A 13,137-nucleotide genomic window follows, 5' to 3' on the forward strand; every position below is an offset into this window, starting at 1 on the left:
GGTACCATAAGCAAACACAGCACAACGCTTCGGGCCACAAATTGATCAAAGGGGCCCTACGGATTCTCGAAAAATAGATAGGGGTACACGGAATCTGACTCATACCCTTATAAATATTACAGGCTCATCACACTTAGGCGGGCGATGGTGTAACGCACAGCTGTTGCGAAACTCCTCGTATGCAGCATCGGTCTGAAAATGGGCATTAAGTCTGCGAGTAGGGGGCGACATTTATTGTGTCAGTCTGTGAGACAGTCGAGGGATTTAAGTAATCTTCGTCATAAAGTGGCAAGTGCTCGTTTCGGAATGAACCAGGGACCTATGGTATTGATAATGAGCTGTGTATAACAACCTATGACCTTTGATTTAGGGCATACAGATTTTTTTTTCACTCTCTCTCAACTCTTCCCATTCATCGAATATTTTAGTTGAAGGCTGTGAATAATTTTGCAAAATTAAGGAAAAACATCAGCCTCACATGCAGGGGGAAATTACGTTTGTGGGGCACTCATACCGTGAAATGTCACGGGTAACTCACAAGCGTGATTTCAAACGTATGGTATGCACCTTTAATTGACAATCGACAATAATTTCATAAATGTTCAGTCAGCACGTGTAGTTATTCAACATAACCAGGTGGTGGTGTCGTTGCAGTGCTCAACACAGCTTGACGATGGTGGAGTTTAAACCCCAGTCAGTCGTCCACTCGGTCCATCATCCATCGAGGGGTCAATAAAATAGGTACCACATTGTGAGAAGTCAACAGTTCTTTGGCCTATGGAGAGAATTACCTCCGCCAAAGGACTCTTCAAAGCAGTGAAGAGCTGTAGACCAAAAAACGATCACCTGATATACAGACATTTTGCGCCGTTAGGCAGTATTAATAGGCATTGTCGTGAGGTTCCTGAGTCTGTAATCATTAGAATGTATAATGCACAAGTTAAGTCACCACAAATCTTGGTATGCAATATGAATGAGGCAGCAATGTTTCTGTACGTGAGCCATCAATCTGCACACACGCGCAGTATGCAAATACACGCTTGGGGATCCAGTGCGGCATGGAAACCTGGTGAGCAGTGCCCAATACTGCACCTGTGAACGGCTAAACAGCAGCCCTGCAATTGCCTGCTCACGCCTCTGCCAGCGGAACAGCCTGCATTTAGAGGGGAACTCTGGAGAGCTCCTCGAGGGGGTGTTTGGCCTACTCTTCCACGCTGCCAGATGTACTGGACTCGCTGTGGTTGTACCCATCTATACTCCTGGGTCGGACAGAGGGAGATTTAATAAACCCGCCCAGCGACTTCTGTATTGCAAGTTCAGTGTGTTAACCATTACATAGTGACTGCATAATTTTGTAACGGAAGTTATTATTATTATTATTATTTGTTTTCCACAATAGGCTCACGGCTGCCATCAGAGCTGAGCATCACCCAACACTCATTCGAGCATGGGAACACTTTTCACTTGACATTTTGGGTAGGCATACAATTATTGATCAATTCTTACACTCACTATGATGATAATAATAATGCGTAGCCCATTGTCAATCCACTGCTAGACTAAGGTCTCCCCATCATACCATGCCACTTATGGATTTGATGTCCAGTTTCTCTAACCGTTGGCACCATGGCAAAGCGTTCATCAATACCTCCATCCTGAGCTAAATGCACAGCACATCTCATGCTAGATAATACCAACAGTCCGTGTGTGCTGGAATTAGTGGGCACGGTCCGTGCAAAGAAGTAGAATTTTGTTTGCACACACTATATATATTTATCTCTCTCCATTCGAGGTGAAATGGTCTTGGCAGCCATCCCCGGACAACAAACACACTTCACCTGTACTTCACCTCCTACAGACAACATTTCATATTCCCAGAGGGGAGGGAATATATATATACCACCAAGATATTTTCCCTGGGTCAACATTCCAGGAGGGCTTCCAGGAGGCGCTTGAAGGAAGGTTGCAGCGGCGCTGGGGTTGTTTCGTCTTCCTGTAACGATCCGCAACGTCGTGTAATCAATGAACTGAAGTTGAGTTTTTTTTTTATGAACGTCATTTCACACTCGTGTATTATTATTATTGTTTATTTTTGCACTGCCGCCAAAATTGCATGACAGGCTTTTGATTTAGGAGTGACGTTCCGTTCAACTTGTTCGAAAAATAGAGTGAAAGCAAAAAAGAGCGTGGAAAATCATCAACTCCTCATTCTTGCTGCTGCTGCTGCTGCTGTTGTTGTTATCAAAAAATGGCAGATTCAGTGCTCGTGTTACGATTGTCTGTAAGCATAAGTGCATATGCTGCCTCATTACAGCTGGCATCTTGTGTAATGCCTCGCGCCTCACATTAAATATTAAAATGCCTTCGTGGATGGTGCACGGCCGTAACTTCCGTCATGCATAGCTATATTTTCACGACATGGCACAGGAGATATCTGGATGATTTAATGTACAGCGGCGGGAGATGTGGCATGGTTAAAAGCAAGAGTCAACTGCTGCCAGATATTAACTTGGTGAACCTGAGTTAGGAAGGGAGAGGGCTTGCCATTTGCTTCGTAGTCCCATAGGTAATGAAATTAAATGTGAACATAGATTCAGGGAGCGACCCAAACGAAGGCAGAGCCAAATTTTATTGCATAAGCCTGGCACTCGGGGGTATTTAACACCCTAAGTAACATCACTTATAATTCCAGTCTAAGTTAAAAGCATTTTTACGAAGGGTGAAAGGCAAATGTTTTAAAATTGATTTATTTATGCTGTTTTAAGTCTAACAGATGTGTCGCTTCATATATTGTGCTGTTGGTTTTGTTTACTAATCACCGCCACCATCATCAGCTGGTGAAAGAAGGCCTTGCTAAGCTGCCGTCACCTCTCTTGTTTCAACATGAAGGAAAATCATGATAATACTATAATTCTCAGCTCTTTATCAAACCACTGCTGGACTAAGGCTCCGCACGCCGTGTTGGTCATGGGGTTGTTTGAGAAAACTTCACCACGCTGGGTCAGTGAGCGTGGCCCTTTCAACAGGCAGCGGCGAAACAGAGACAGTTGTAGATTGGCTTCGTGAGGACTCTCTGGGAAAATACAATACAGTCATCAATGTTCACAGTTGTGATGAACAACGTTTCGAATGTTTGAGCCGGTGGTCTCAATAATAACACGGCATCTTGTTCAGCTCTTTCGGGGTGGTGGGGGGGGGATGGTGGTCTGGACAAGGCTGAGAGCATTGTACACGGTAATGTTGCGATCACATGACCAGGCACGATGGGAGTTGTACCCTCCTGCTGTTTGTGAGCGGCGCGCCTTTGTGTGTTGTTATTTCGATGTGTTTCAAGCCCGCACACATTTTATTTACCTGTGTAATTGGTGATCGTATAATTTGCAGAAAGTGTCAGATTCCAGTTTTTAGGTCGTATCATAAATACACAAGCAGAGACTTGGGTAGCCCTCCCAGCCAGATAAATTACGAAGCATTTAGCTGTTAATGTTGAGATATTTCACAGATAGTGAAATAAAGTTTTGGCTTTTATCATTTCATTGTCTGTCTAAAACATCTCTTTATATAATATTATCCTATACAGTGGCGAAATAAAATAAAAAAACACTATATATTTCCTACACCTTCCAACCTGAGTTATTTCAATATTTTAGAAAAGCCCAAGTGAGCCTGCATTGTCCACACTTGGAAACGGCAGAGTTGATTGGCAACAATCTGACAGAATATGTATACTGTATGATTAAATCTCAGGATGTCAATGACTGAGCCACACGAGTCACCGGGTGACTTTGTCTAAAATGAAACCTGTGTTGAGCTGCAAAAGTGTGCTGAAGTCTGGCACTCACGTCTCCTGGAATAAGGCTCCGAGCCACCGACCATGTGAAAGTGGCCTTGCATCGCTCTGCCTTCATCTTTTCAAACGTTATTGCCAGCCGGCGTAATTTTATCCGGCAGGACCGCAGACTCAGTGGCAAAAATAATCTGGATGCAGGTAGATTCCAATTGTACCAATGCGGGGGTTTTGTTTCACGCAGCAGAAGAGGAAGAATGCACAATGGACTGGTGAGTAATAAAAAAAAAAGCAAGCGCCAACAGCATTGGAGCACAGGTGTCTGAGTCAGGTGCTAAGGATTTTGTGGCAAGACAGTGGCAGGCACATGTTGTAGATGTAATTAGTAAAACACAACGGTTGCGCTGGCTAGCGCGTATGCAGGATAGAGGAGGGCATAGATTACCGGGGCAGGAATGATCTACACGAGTCTGGCAATCGAAGGGGAAGCCCTGAGAGCACATGGTGGGATACTGTCAGGGCACATCTTGAAGGTCACGTGATTCACGTGGAGGTCACGCGAATCTTGGAGATGGTAGAACGCGTTGGCGAGGTGTCATGGCATCAACGGCTTTGGTCACGACGATGTATGGATAATTGATGATTCAGAGGAATGTATTACAATGGATGATGATGGTGATGGATGATGGATAATTGACGATGACAATGATGATGATGATGTTGATGATGGCAGTGCTCTTTCGAGATGCATTTGTGTTTGCGACCTCTGAGCCAGCGCGGACGTTCGTTCGCTCTCTCCCAAAGCGACCAATTAAAAATATATAAACAAACAAACTGTTGACAAACGCTGACAAAATACCGATTGTGTAAAACGTTTCTCTACGTCCGCAGTCGCCCACGGTGATGATGTCCATCGCGTGTCGTGACTGCGACAGTGAAGCCGGTACTTGCTGCGAAGGCTGCCATAATGAGCTCGCCATGTAATCCCACCTTGATGGACCGACGGTCCCTTGATTGGCCTAAACAAAACAAAAAAATCACGATTTCTGCTTCGAAAACCACGTCAGCGTGCCCATACCCAATGATGGCATCACAAGCAGCTCTGCGGTGAATTTTTTTTTTATATAATAACGCACTTTTATTTCTTACCCCGCAAGATATTTCGACAACGACTGGCACGCGTGTCCCTGCCCCCAAGCGTGCTGTCACCACTTGGTAACCGCGAGTGGAGACGAAGTCGGCCACTTCGCTCGTGCACACAGAGCCGGGGCACGTCCGTGGCGGGCGGCCACGGGGTGGACGGCGGAGGGGGCACGAGGCGGACGGGGACATCGCTTTGCGTCCTAACAAACGTGAACTGAACGAGGCAACCGTGAAGCCAAGTGCGTGCGAGCCGCGGAACTGAGCCACCATAAAAAACCCAGGGATGCTTTGCATTTCTGCATCAGACACCTCCGGTGCCGTTAAAAAATTCAGCAGCGCTCGAGCTGGCTTGGAGACGCAGCGTTTCCCGCTCCCCGGGACGACGGCGGACGGCGGGTCCTCGTTCAAATTGCGTAAGAAGAGTTTGCGAATGTTTGCTCTTGCACGGGCGAGCGAGGCAGGGATGCGCCGAGGAGGCTTTTGGTGGCAGAGTTCTCTCCGATGCGTTCCAGGTCGCAGGAGATTACAACAGTCACGCGATGCTTGTACCCGTGATGTGCTATTGACTGGGATGCCCCGATTAACGTCGCAAAAATAAAACAATTGTGGCACGCTGAGCTTGCAATCCAGAGGTCGTCCGGTTGGATTTGATCTCCCGACGCGGGTATGGCATATGAAGCGATGGGGGGGGTGGGGGGGGGGTGGCAGGTTCATGCAATGCATCATCCTGCCCACCTCTGTCCAAGCAGTAGTGGCGTTAAATGGATACACAGCAACGGTGAATCGATGAGCAGGCCGTGTGTGAGGTGGGGAAAAGTGTGGGAAATCTCACCTCCTCCAAGACGTCTGGGCAGTATGGAAGGCCAAAAACCGCCTTCTAGATAGCATTTTTTTTTTTTTAGTTTATTTTAGTTTTTTAGTTTATTTTAGTTTTTTAGTTTATTTTAGTTTTATAGTTGGTTTTAGTATTTTAGTTTATTTTTTTTTAGTTTATTTTAGTTTTTTAGTTTATTTTAGTTTTATAGTTGGTTTTAGTATTTTAGTTTATTTTTTTTTAGTTTATTTTAGTTTTTTAGTTTATTTTAGTTTTTTTAGTTTATTTTAGTTTTTTTAGTTTATTTTAGTTTTTTTAGTTTATTTTAGTTTTTTAGTTTATTTTAGGCCATTCCAGCAACGGTGGTGTGAGCAAGAAGTTGCACAGCTGCAATGCTTTTACATAACAAACAAAAAAAATACCGCCTATATATATTCTCTACAGCAGCTTGAGATGTAAAGACAAATCATATTGTATTGTGCGCCTCTCTGGGAGGATAATAGGATAAGCGTAGAAATTGTGTTAAACTTATTTTGTGCTGTACGTAGCCAAGCATGCTAATCGGAGATGCGGGGGAAGGACAACAAACTAAACACAAAGAGCAGTTCTCAAGAAATGAGTTTGTTAATCTAGATTATTTAAAAGTGCATAGCTCCAGTGGCTTCCTATTATCGGAAGGAAGAGCGTTCCAGACGGCCACGGAAGCGCATCTGAAAGCGCGTGATGCGGTGAACTCCCGACTCGGGTTTGAACCTACAACAGTACAACTGTGTAGTACAGTACAACTGTGCAGCCGAGCACCTGGCTATACCACAGCAGACAGCTGCATGCACTAAACAGAGGATATTCCCAAAGTTGGGATGCGTTTAAAAAAAGATTAGTTCATGCTCATAAACAAAAAAAAACAATTGTCTTCAAAATGGTAAAGGGGCAGCCCTGCAATTGCCTGATCACGCCGCTGCCGACGTGAGCAGGCAATTTGCAGAGAGTGAGCCCCTCCAGAGAGTATTTGGCCTACTCTTCCGAACTGACCAGACATGTTGCAAAGAGGTGGCGATACCCACAATTTCCCCCGACAATACATGACCTGCCGATGCACTTCGGTTTTCCCCAATTAAGCTGCTTGGTGGACAGGTGTGGGTGGATTTAAGAAACTTGCCCATTGTTTCAGCTATCGTGCCGGAAGATCGAACCGGCGACCGTCTGGTTTGCAAATCCGGTGCGTTAAGCACTGCACCAAGGAGCATCTCGCAGTTGCCTTCAACGTTGATATTAATTATTTGCAAGGATCATCTTCATCACTTTCACCCCGGGTCGCCGCACACGAAGATGTAATTTGTCTTTGTGTGGCACCAGAAACACGCGGAAGCCCTTTGTACCAATTGTTAATTGCGTGACAGCGTTGATGAATTGCGTTAACAAAGGGAAATTTAATGAAGAACAGAGCAAATACGCGTGACCAAATTATACAACAAAATCAAGAGGGCGGGGGGGGGGCACCACCGGCGATGTTATACAGACGCAACTCAAAAATTTCAACTCGCCAAAATTCATCATTAACACTGCCCTATTACGGAAGGAATACAATATATTGAAAATACCTGAAGTTGCTGGCAATTGTCCAAAGAGCAGAGCAGTGGGAGCGGAAAGATCGACTCGACTTCTCTTTTGAAGCAGGTCTTCATTTTATGAAACTGTGCCACTCATAACAATGATATCATCTGCGAGCAACTCAATAAAGAGTTATTTTGTTGGTGGACCTAACCAATTAGCGTGGACAATTTATCATGATAATCATCGCCATTATTAATTGAATAATCTTTCATCATGCAGCAATATATATAAGCGAGACAGATGACAGATTGAAATAATTGTTTATTTTCTGTACGTTTCCTGTAATAATATTATTAGTGTCATTATTCCAGTGCCAAAATATCCATTTGTAACTTCTTAACTTTTTCAATTTAGTCTGAAAAATACGTAAATAGAAGCAGCATTAATCCCACGGAGTCCAATGGAACTTATCCAAATCCATTATTACGGCACTAATTACGTTTCCCATAAACATCATAAATAATTTTCTTGTTATTTTTCCGGAGTAAGCTGGCATCATTATCAAAGTATAACATCTACACTTGTGGCTGCACGTGTTTTTTTCCCGTAGATAAATACCAGCAATTATCCCCTTCCGATTGAAGAAGCCACCATCACAATGCAAGTCACGTGTGTGTGTGTGTGCGTGTGCATGGAGAGGACACGGCACGCGCTGATTAAAGAGAAATGTGCCACTTTGCATGCCACCGCTCGAGAGTTGCGGGGTCACGGGTTCAGATTCTTCTGGGGACGAGGACACTTTACCATTTAATGCACACTCTTAATTACATTCGTTGTGAGCCATCCATCCATCTGCTTTACATTTCACCAGCCAGCTCAGATCATAGGCATCATTTTCTGCTACCCTACCCATAAATTACACTGCATTTACTGGGCATCACAAATGAAGTTCATCCAAATGCGTAAACATGCTTTTTTTTTTAGGGGAATTCAGCCGCAATTGAGAGCGAGTGCCGAAGGTTTTGAATGCGCTACTGGCGAGCAATCTCACAAAGCTCAAGAGGTTGCAGAGTGCCCCGGTTTTCCCGACTCGCGATGCACAGGGACAAGCCTTTTGCCTCCATCCGTTGGAAAATGCCACAGTTGTTAACAGGACAGATCCACAAAAAAACGCGCGACCATGCATACACCCGTAAGACCCGGGGGGGGGGGGGGGGGGGGAGAACGAGAACAGAACCGTGCGCTTTGCACGTAACGTTACGCGCGCCGACACGCGGACGCACGTCTGTGCACACGCGCGCACACATTACATTCTTCAGCCGTATGGGAATGCCAGTGAAATGTTAGTTGAGGCTGGCATCCACATCCCACTGGATTTGTCTCCCCCAGTGCCGTTGTTCACAGACGTAAACACTCCGTACCAGATATTTATTTAAGGCTGAGTCCACCCAAGGGAGTGCCAAGCCGGGTTCAACATATAAATTGTCAGTGGCGTTGTGCACCACAAACAAAAGCAATCGAATCCAGGTGGCTCGGATTGTAGCGCATTGCCTGAGCCGCTACACTAACATTCCACATGACACACTAAATAAAAATATCTCCTCTATAGCCATAGAGAATGTTTGGAAAAGTGCTGTTAGGGAAGACCGTTTAAGGCCACTACCAGGTGGTGTGCCTGGCTGCCTTTGTCTCCCTAATGCGGATATTTATACATTGTACAAGATACTCATTTAATTGTGAGTTGGCCGAGGAGAGGCACATCGCCAACTCTAGTACCACTTACCACTGATGCAAGCTTAGTTTTTTGGGGTAATGCAATGTGGCAACCACTGGACTACTGCTCTCGATGTGACAGCAACAACAGCCGTCATCTGCCACTAAGTGGCGGTGACTTCGCTTGTGCCAGGCTCGGTTCACTTTGAGGCCATCACATGAATAGTGGAAGGCTCGCTGGCAGGAGGTCACGGGACAGACCCAGGTGGGTCAACTGAGTAAGATGACTGGCAACACGCACCACCTATGCCCCCCATTGTGCCACCTTGATGTGTTTTACCCACCTGGCACTCTGCTCAAAGTTGTTTGTCTCTCAATGTCCCTTCATTGTTGCTGGGAGGAAAATGCCTCCAATTGCCCAGTAGTGTCCTTCACGACACTGCTGATACCAGTCATCGGCAAATCCAATCAACTCCAAATCATTCCGTACCCAATGAGTCCATCTCTTCTGTAGCCCGCGCTGGATCCACTGAGCCCCCTTTATCCAGCCAAACAGAAGCTGCTTCCTGACATCACAAAACAAAGATCTGTGCTATTAGCGCAGATCTTTGTTAATTAAGTCCTGCGCAGCATACGAGGGGGTTGGGTGGCCAGCACCACACCCGGCTGCTACCTGTGTCTAACCAGTGGCGACGTTTACACACCGCGCCAGGTACTCATTTAGGGCTGAGTCGACCTAGGGGAAGGGCGAGGACCGATTCAGACATTGGTCACCAATGTTGTGCCGTGAGCTGACACCAAAACTCGGCCTGCAGGTTCGAAATAAGGAGCGCGCTAGCCAGTGCCCTACCACGTCGCGTACGACACGCACCACAACCACGCCGACGGCTCGTTCATCAACGCGCGCGCTCACTCGTTTGCCTTCGTGCGTGCGCGAGCAACCACGGCTTACACGAAGTGCACGTTGCTCGTCAAGTCTACACGACACTCAGATTCAACCCCCGGAGGTGCATACAATCAACGTTAGGAAGAAATGGAGAAACATGAATGATTTCACTCGACGCCGACGTCCACATACGTGAGTGCATGAAATGTAAAAAAATATACAACAGAGGCATTTACAATAGCGGAGATTATCTTGTTAAACACCAGAGCCATCTGCCTCGTGGAAAAAAAAAACGAAGGCCCTCTAGGAAATAGTGCAGCTCTGGGGACGCGATGTATTCAGCCACATTTAGGGCAGGTTTATTCCACGGGTAATCCGGCACTCGGGGTTGGGAAATAATGCATTTACCGCCTCTCGCACACAACCCGAAATGGCTTTTTCATGTTAATTAAAACGGCGCTGATGTTGACAAAATAAAAAAAAACCCATTTAGAGCGGAGGCAATTATGCATCCTTATTAAACCGCAATGTGAAGCCGAACAATTGGCGAGTGACGGTTTCTCAAGAAATAATCAATGTGTGCGAGCCGGTGGCCTTTTTCGTAATCGTATTTAACGTTGTTTAAAACGGCCGAGCGTGAGCGCGGTTTTGATCATAAACGTCTCTTAAAATTAGATTTGACCGTCGCGCAAAGATGAAAAGACATTCTATGTATGTCTGTTGTAAATAATAAGATAATTACAACCATCGCATTGTGAAATGTAACGTAAGGTGTGTTTTATTTTAATGTACGTCATTAACTCTGCTAATCAATACTCAATTAAATACACCACTCGTTTTGCAACTGTGTTTTTGATTTACTTTCCTCTTTAATGCACATTTATGGGTTTATCTTTTCATCTTTTACTGCTAGTTAACGGGCATACAATAACACATTTTATGTTCAACATGAGAGAGGACATAATACGCGTGGAACTTGGTTCATGCCTCGTTCATTTAAGGCATTAATGATCTCAAAATGTACAATTCCAATGTAATTTGCACATATATGCAACCAAAGGGTGAAGTTGCAGGCCAGCAAAAGCAGTACTTGCTCACACCACTGCTGGTGGAAAGTGCTCCATTTACAAGGGAGCTTTAGAGAGCCCCTCTAGCCGGTATTTGGCCTCCTCTTCCACGTCGATAAAGACAAACATCTTGGATGAGGTGGAATTACCCACACTTGACTCGCCCCTCCGTACAGTGCGAAGGAAGTTCAACGTACACACGTACATTCTCTACCATGTGCAAGATGCTGATCAACTAATAATTGTGGACTACCCAATTATACTGCGGGGTAAAATAGAAGTGGGACGATTTAAGAAACTTTCCCATTGATTCAGAGATGGACAAAGCAAACTTCAGGTTGAAGGCCCAGTGTGCTGATCGTTACACCATGGCCATAGATGCAGTCATTTTTGTTTTATGAAAAAAAATATTTTGTTATTCAATACACAATGCCTATTTAAACAAAATCTTAGAATGCGTTAGCGATGCTGAATTAATTTATTACAAGCACACTTTTTTAGCCAACTATGTAACTTTTTCTGGGTTCTTTCCGAACCCAGAAGATGAATCCCTGCAGTCACGAAAGCTTTAAATAGAAATTTAACTATGTAACTTGTATACCAGTACAGTAAGTCCCAAATGTATTTATTAAAAACACTAGAACTTCATCTGGAAAGGACATTAAACGAGGAAATGGAACGATGAAATCAGATTGTGTGCAGTATCACTGAGGGCCTAGGATTCAATCCGGGTTAAGTTGGGTTCAATGGTAACGGCTTTGCGAGGCCTTCATTCAGGAGTGGATTGATCATGGCTGAAATTGATGATGATGACTTGCAAATTTACATAATCATTGCAACCGGCAATCTGCGGTCTGTCGGGTCAAAAGTGTAAACCTGCCTAGATTATTCCTCTAGAGCAGTGGTTCTTAACCTGGGGGGCGTGCACCCCCTGGGTGGTGCGTCCCTCTGAAGGTGCGAGATGCCCTTTCTGGGGGTGCGAGACATGGCCAGATTTTTGTTAGAAGGTAAATCATCAAAACACAAACTAAGCACGGGCACGTCAGTTACAGCTACTTTGTTTCATCAAACCCTGTGCGTATTTATGAACATGATAAAATGTTTAACGATTGAGAGCCAAAGGTGTGCACTGTTTACAGGAAAGGTTACGAGCCACTGTGCTCGAGGAATCCAGAGGAATCAACCAGAATGGCAGTGGCGGTGCAAGGCACAAGAAAATAAAGCTCAAGCAAAGGGCCCCGAGCGGATGAAGGGGTCCCCGGAATTCAGGAAAAACAAAAGAAAATAGGGATGCATCAATTATCAGCACAAATTCAAGTCCTAATTAATATTTAAAAGCTAATTAAAATATCACGCTAATCACTCATATATATCTCAAATCTGAATCGATTTTCTCTGCCCTAATGGCATCTCTATTTTTGTCTACATTTCTCTAATCTAACTCTATCTCTTGGGATGGGGGGGGGGGTCTTATCAAATAATTTCTGCTCAGGACCCCCAGCATGGCGAGCACCGTCACTATTCATTTGAAAAAATGCAACAATCCACCACGTGGAGGTTGTGTTCATTATCGCGAACGTCCATTACATTTGTCATTATTATTTCACGTGTTTACCCAGGAACGACTCACCGAGCCTCAAGACTCTTTTTTCAGGAGGGTTCTGCCCAGTTATCGCAGTAGGGGGGGGGGCGGGGGGCGATGTTGCCATGTGTGTGATCCCAACTGAGTATTTTGAAGGTTACTTTTTCAGCATTGGGGATGCTTGGTCAATCCCTTTCTTATTCCGTATGGCTGATGTAGATGCACAGCAACGACTACAATTTCACATTCAGGTGGCCAAGCCAGATAACCGAAGTCTTGAGCAGCGGAGTAGTGTATCACTGTGACGTCTTCTTCGTATTTTTAGATCGACCATTGCGTCGTTACGTGTTGTACGGTCCTGTTCTGGGTGACCACAGTTGCACGCTACTGGGGAGGTTTTTTATTTGTCCATTTGTGCATCAGGCATCTGCCATGATTTGTGCGAATGCGGTTTAGGGTGGACCATGAGCTTCGTGGACGACCAAACCCAGGGATCTTCTGCGTTGGGTCTTCCACACTTCTATTAGCTTGGCCAATAGGCACTTTATAACAAAGGTGCCCGAGTCAGGATTCGAACCCAGGTAATTCCTG

The sequence above is a fragment of the Petromyzon marinus genome, chromosome 50 (assembly GCF_048934315.1).
Source record: "Petromyzon marinus isolate PM22_M1 ecotype Great Lakes invasive population chromosome 50, UKy_Petmar_22M1.pri1.0, whole genome shotgun sequence".
In the NCBI taxonomy this organism is placed as follows: Eukaryota; Metazoa; Chordata; class Hyperoartia; order Petromyzontiformes; family Petromyzontidae; genus Petromyzon; species Petromyzon marinus.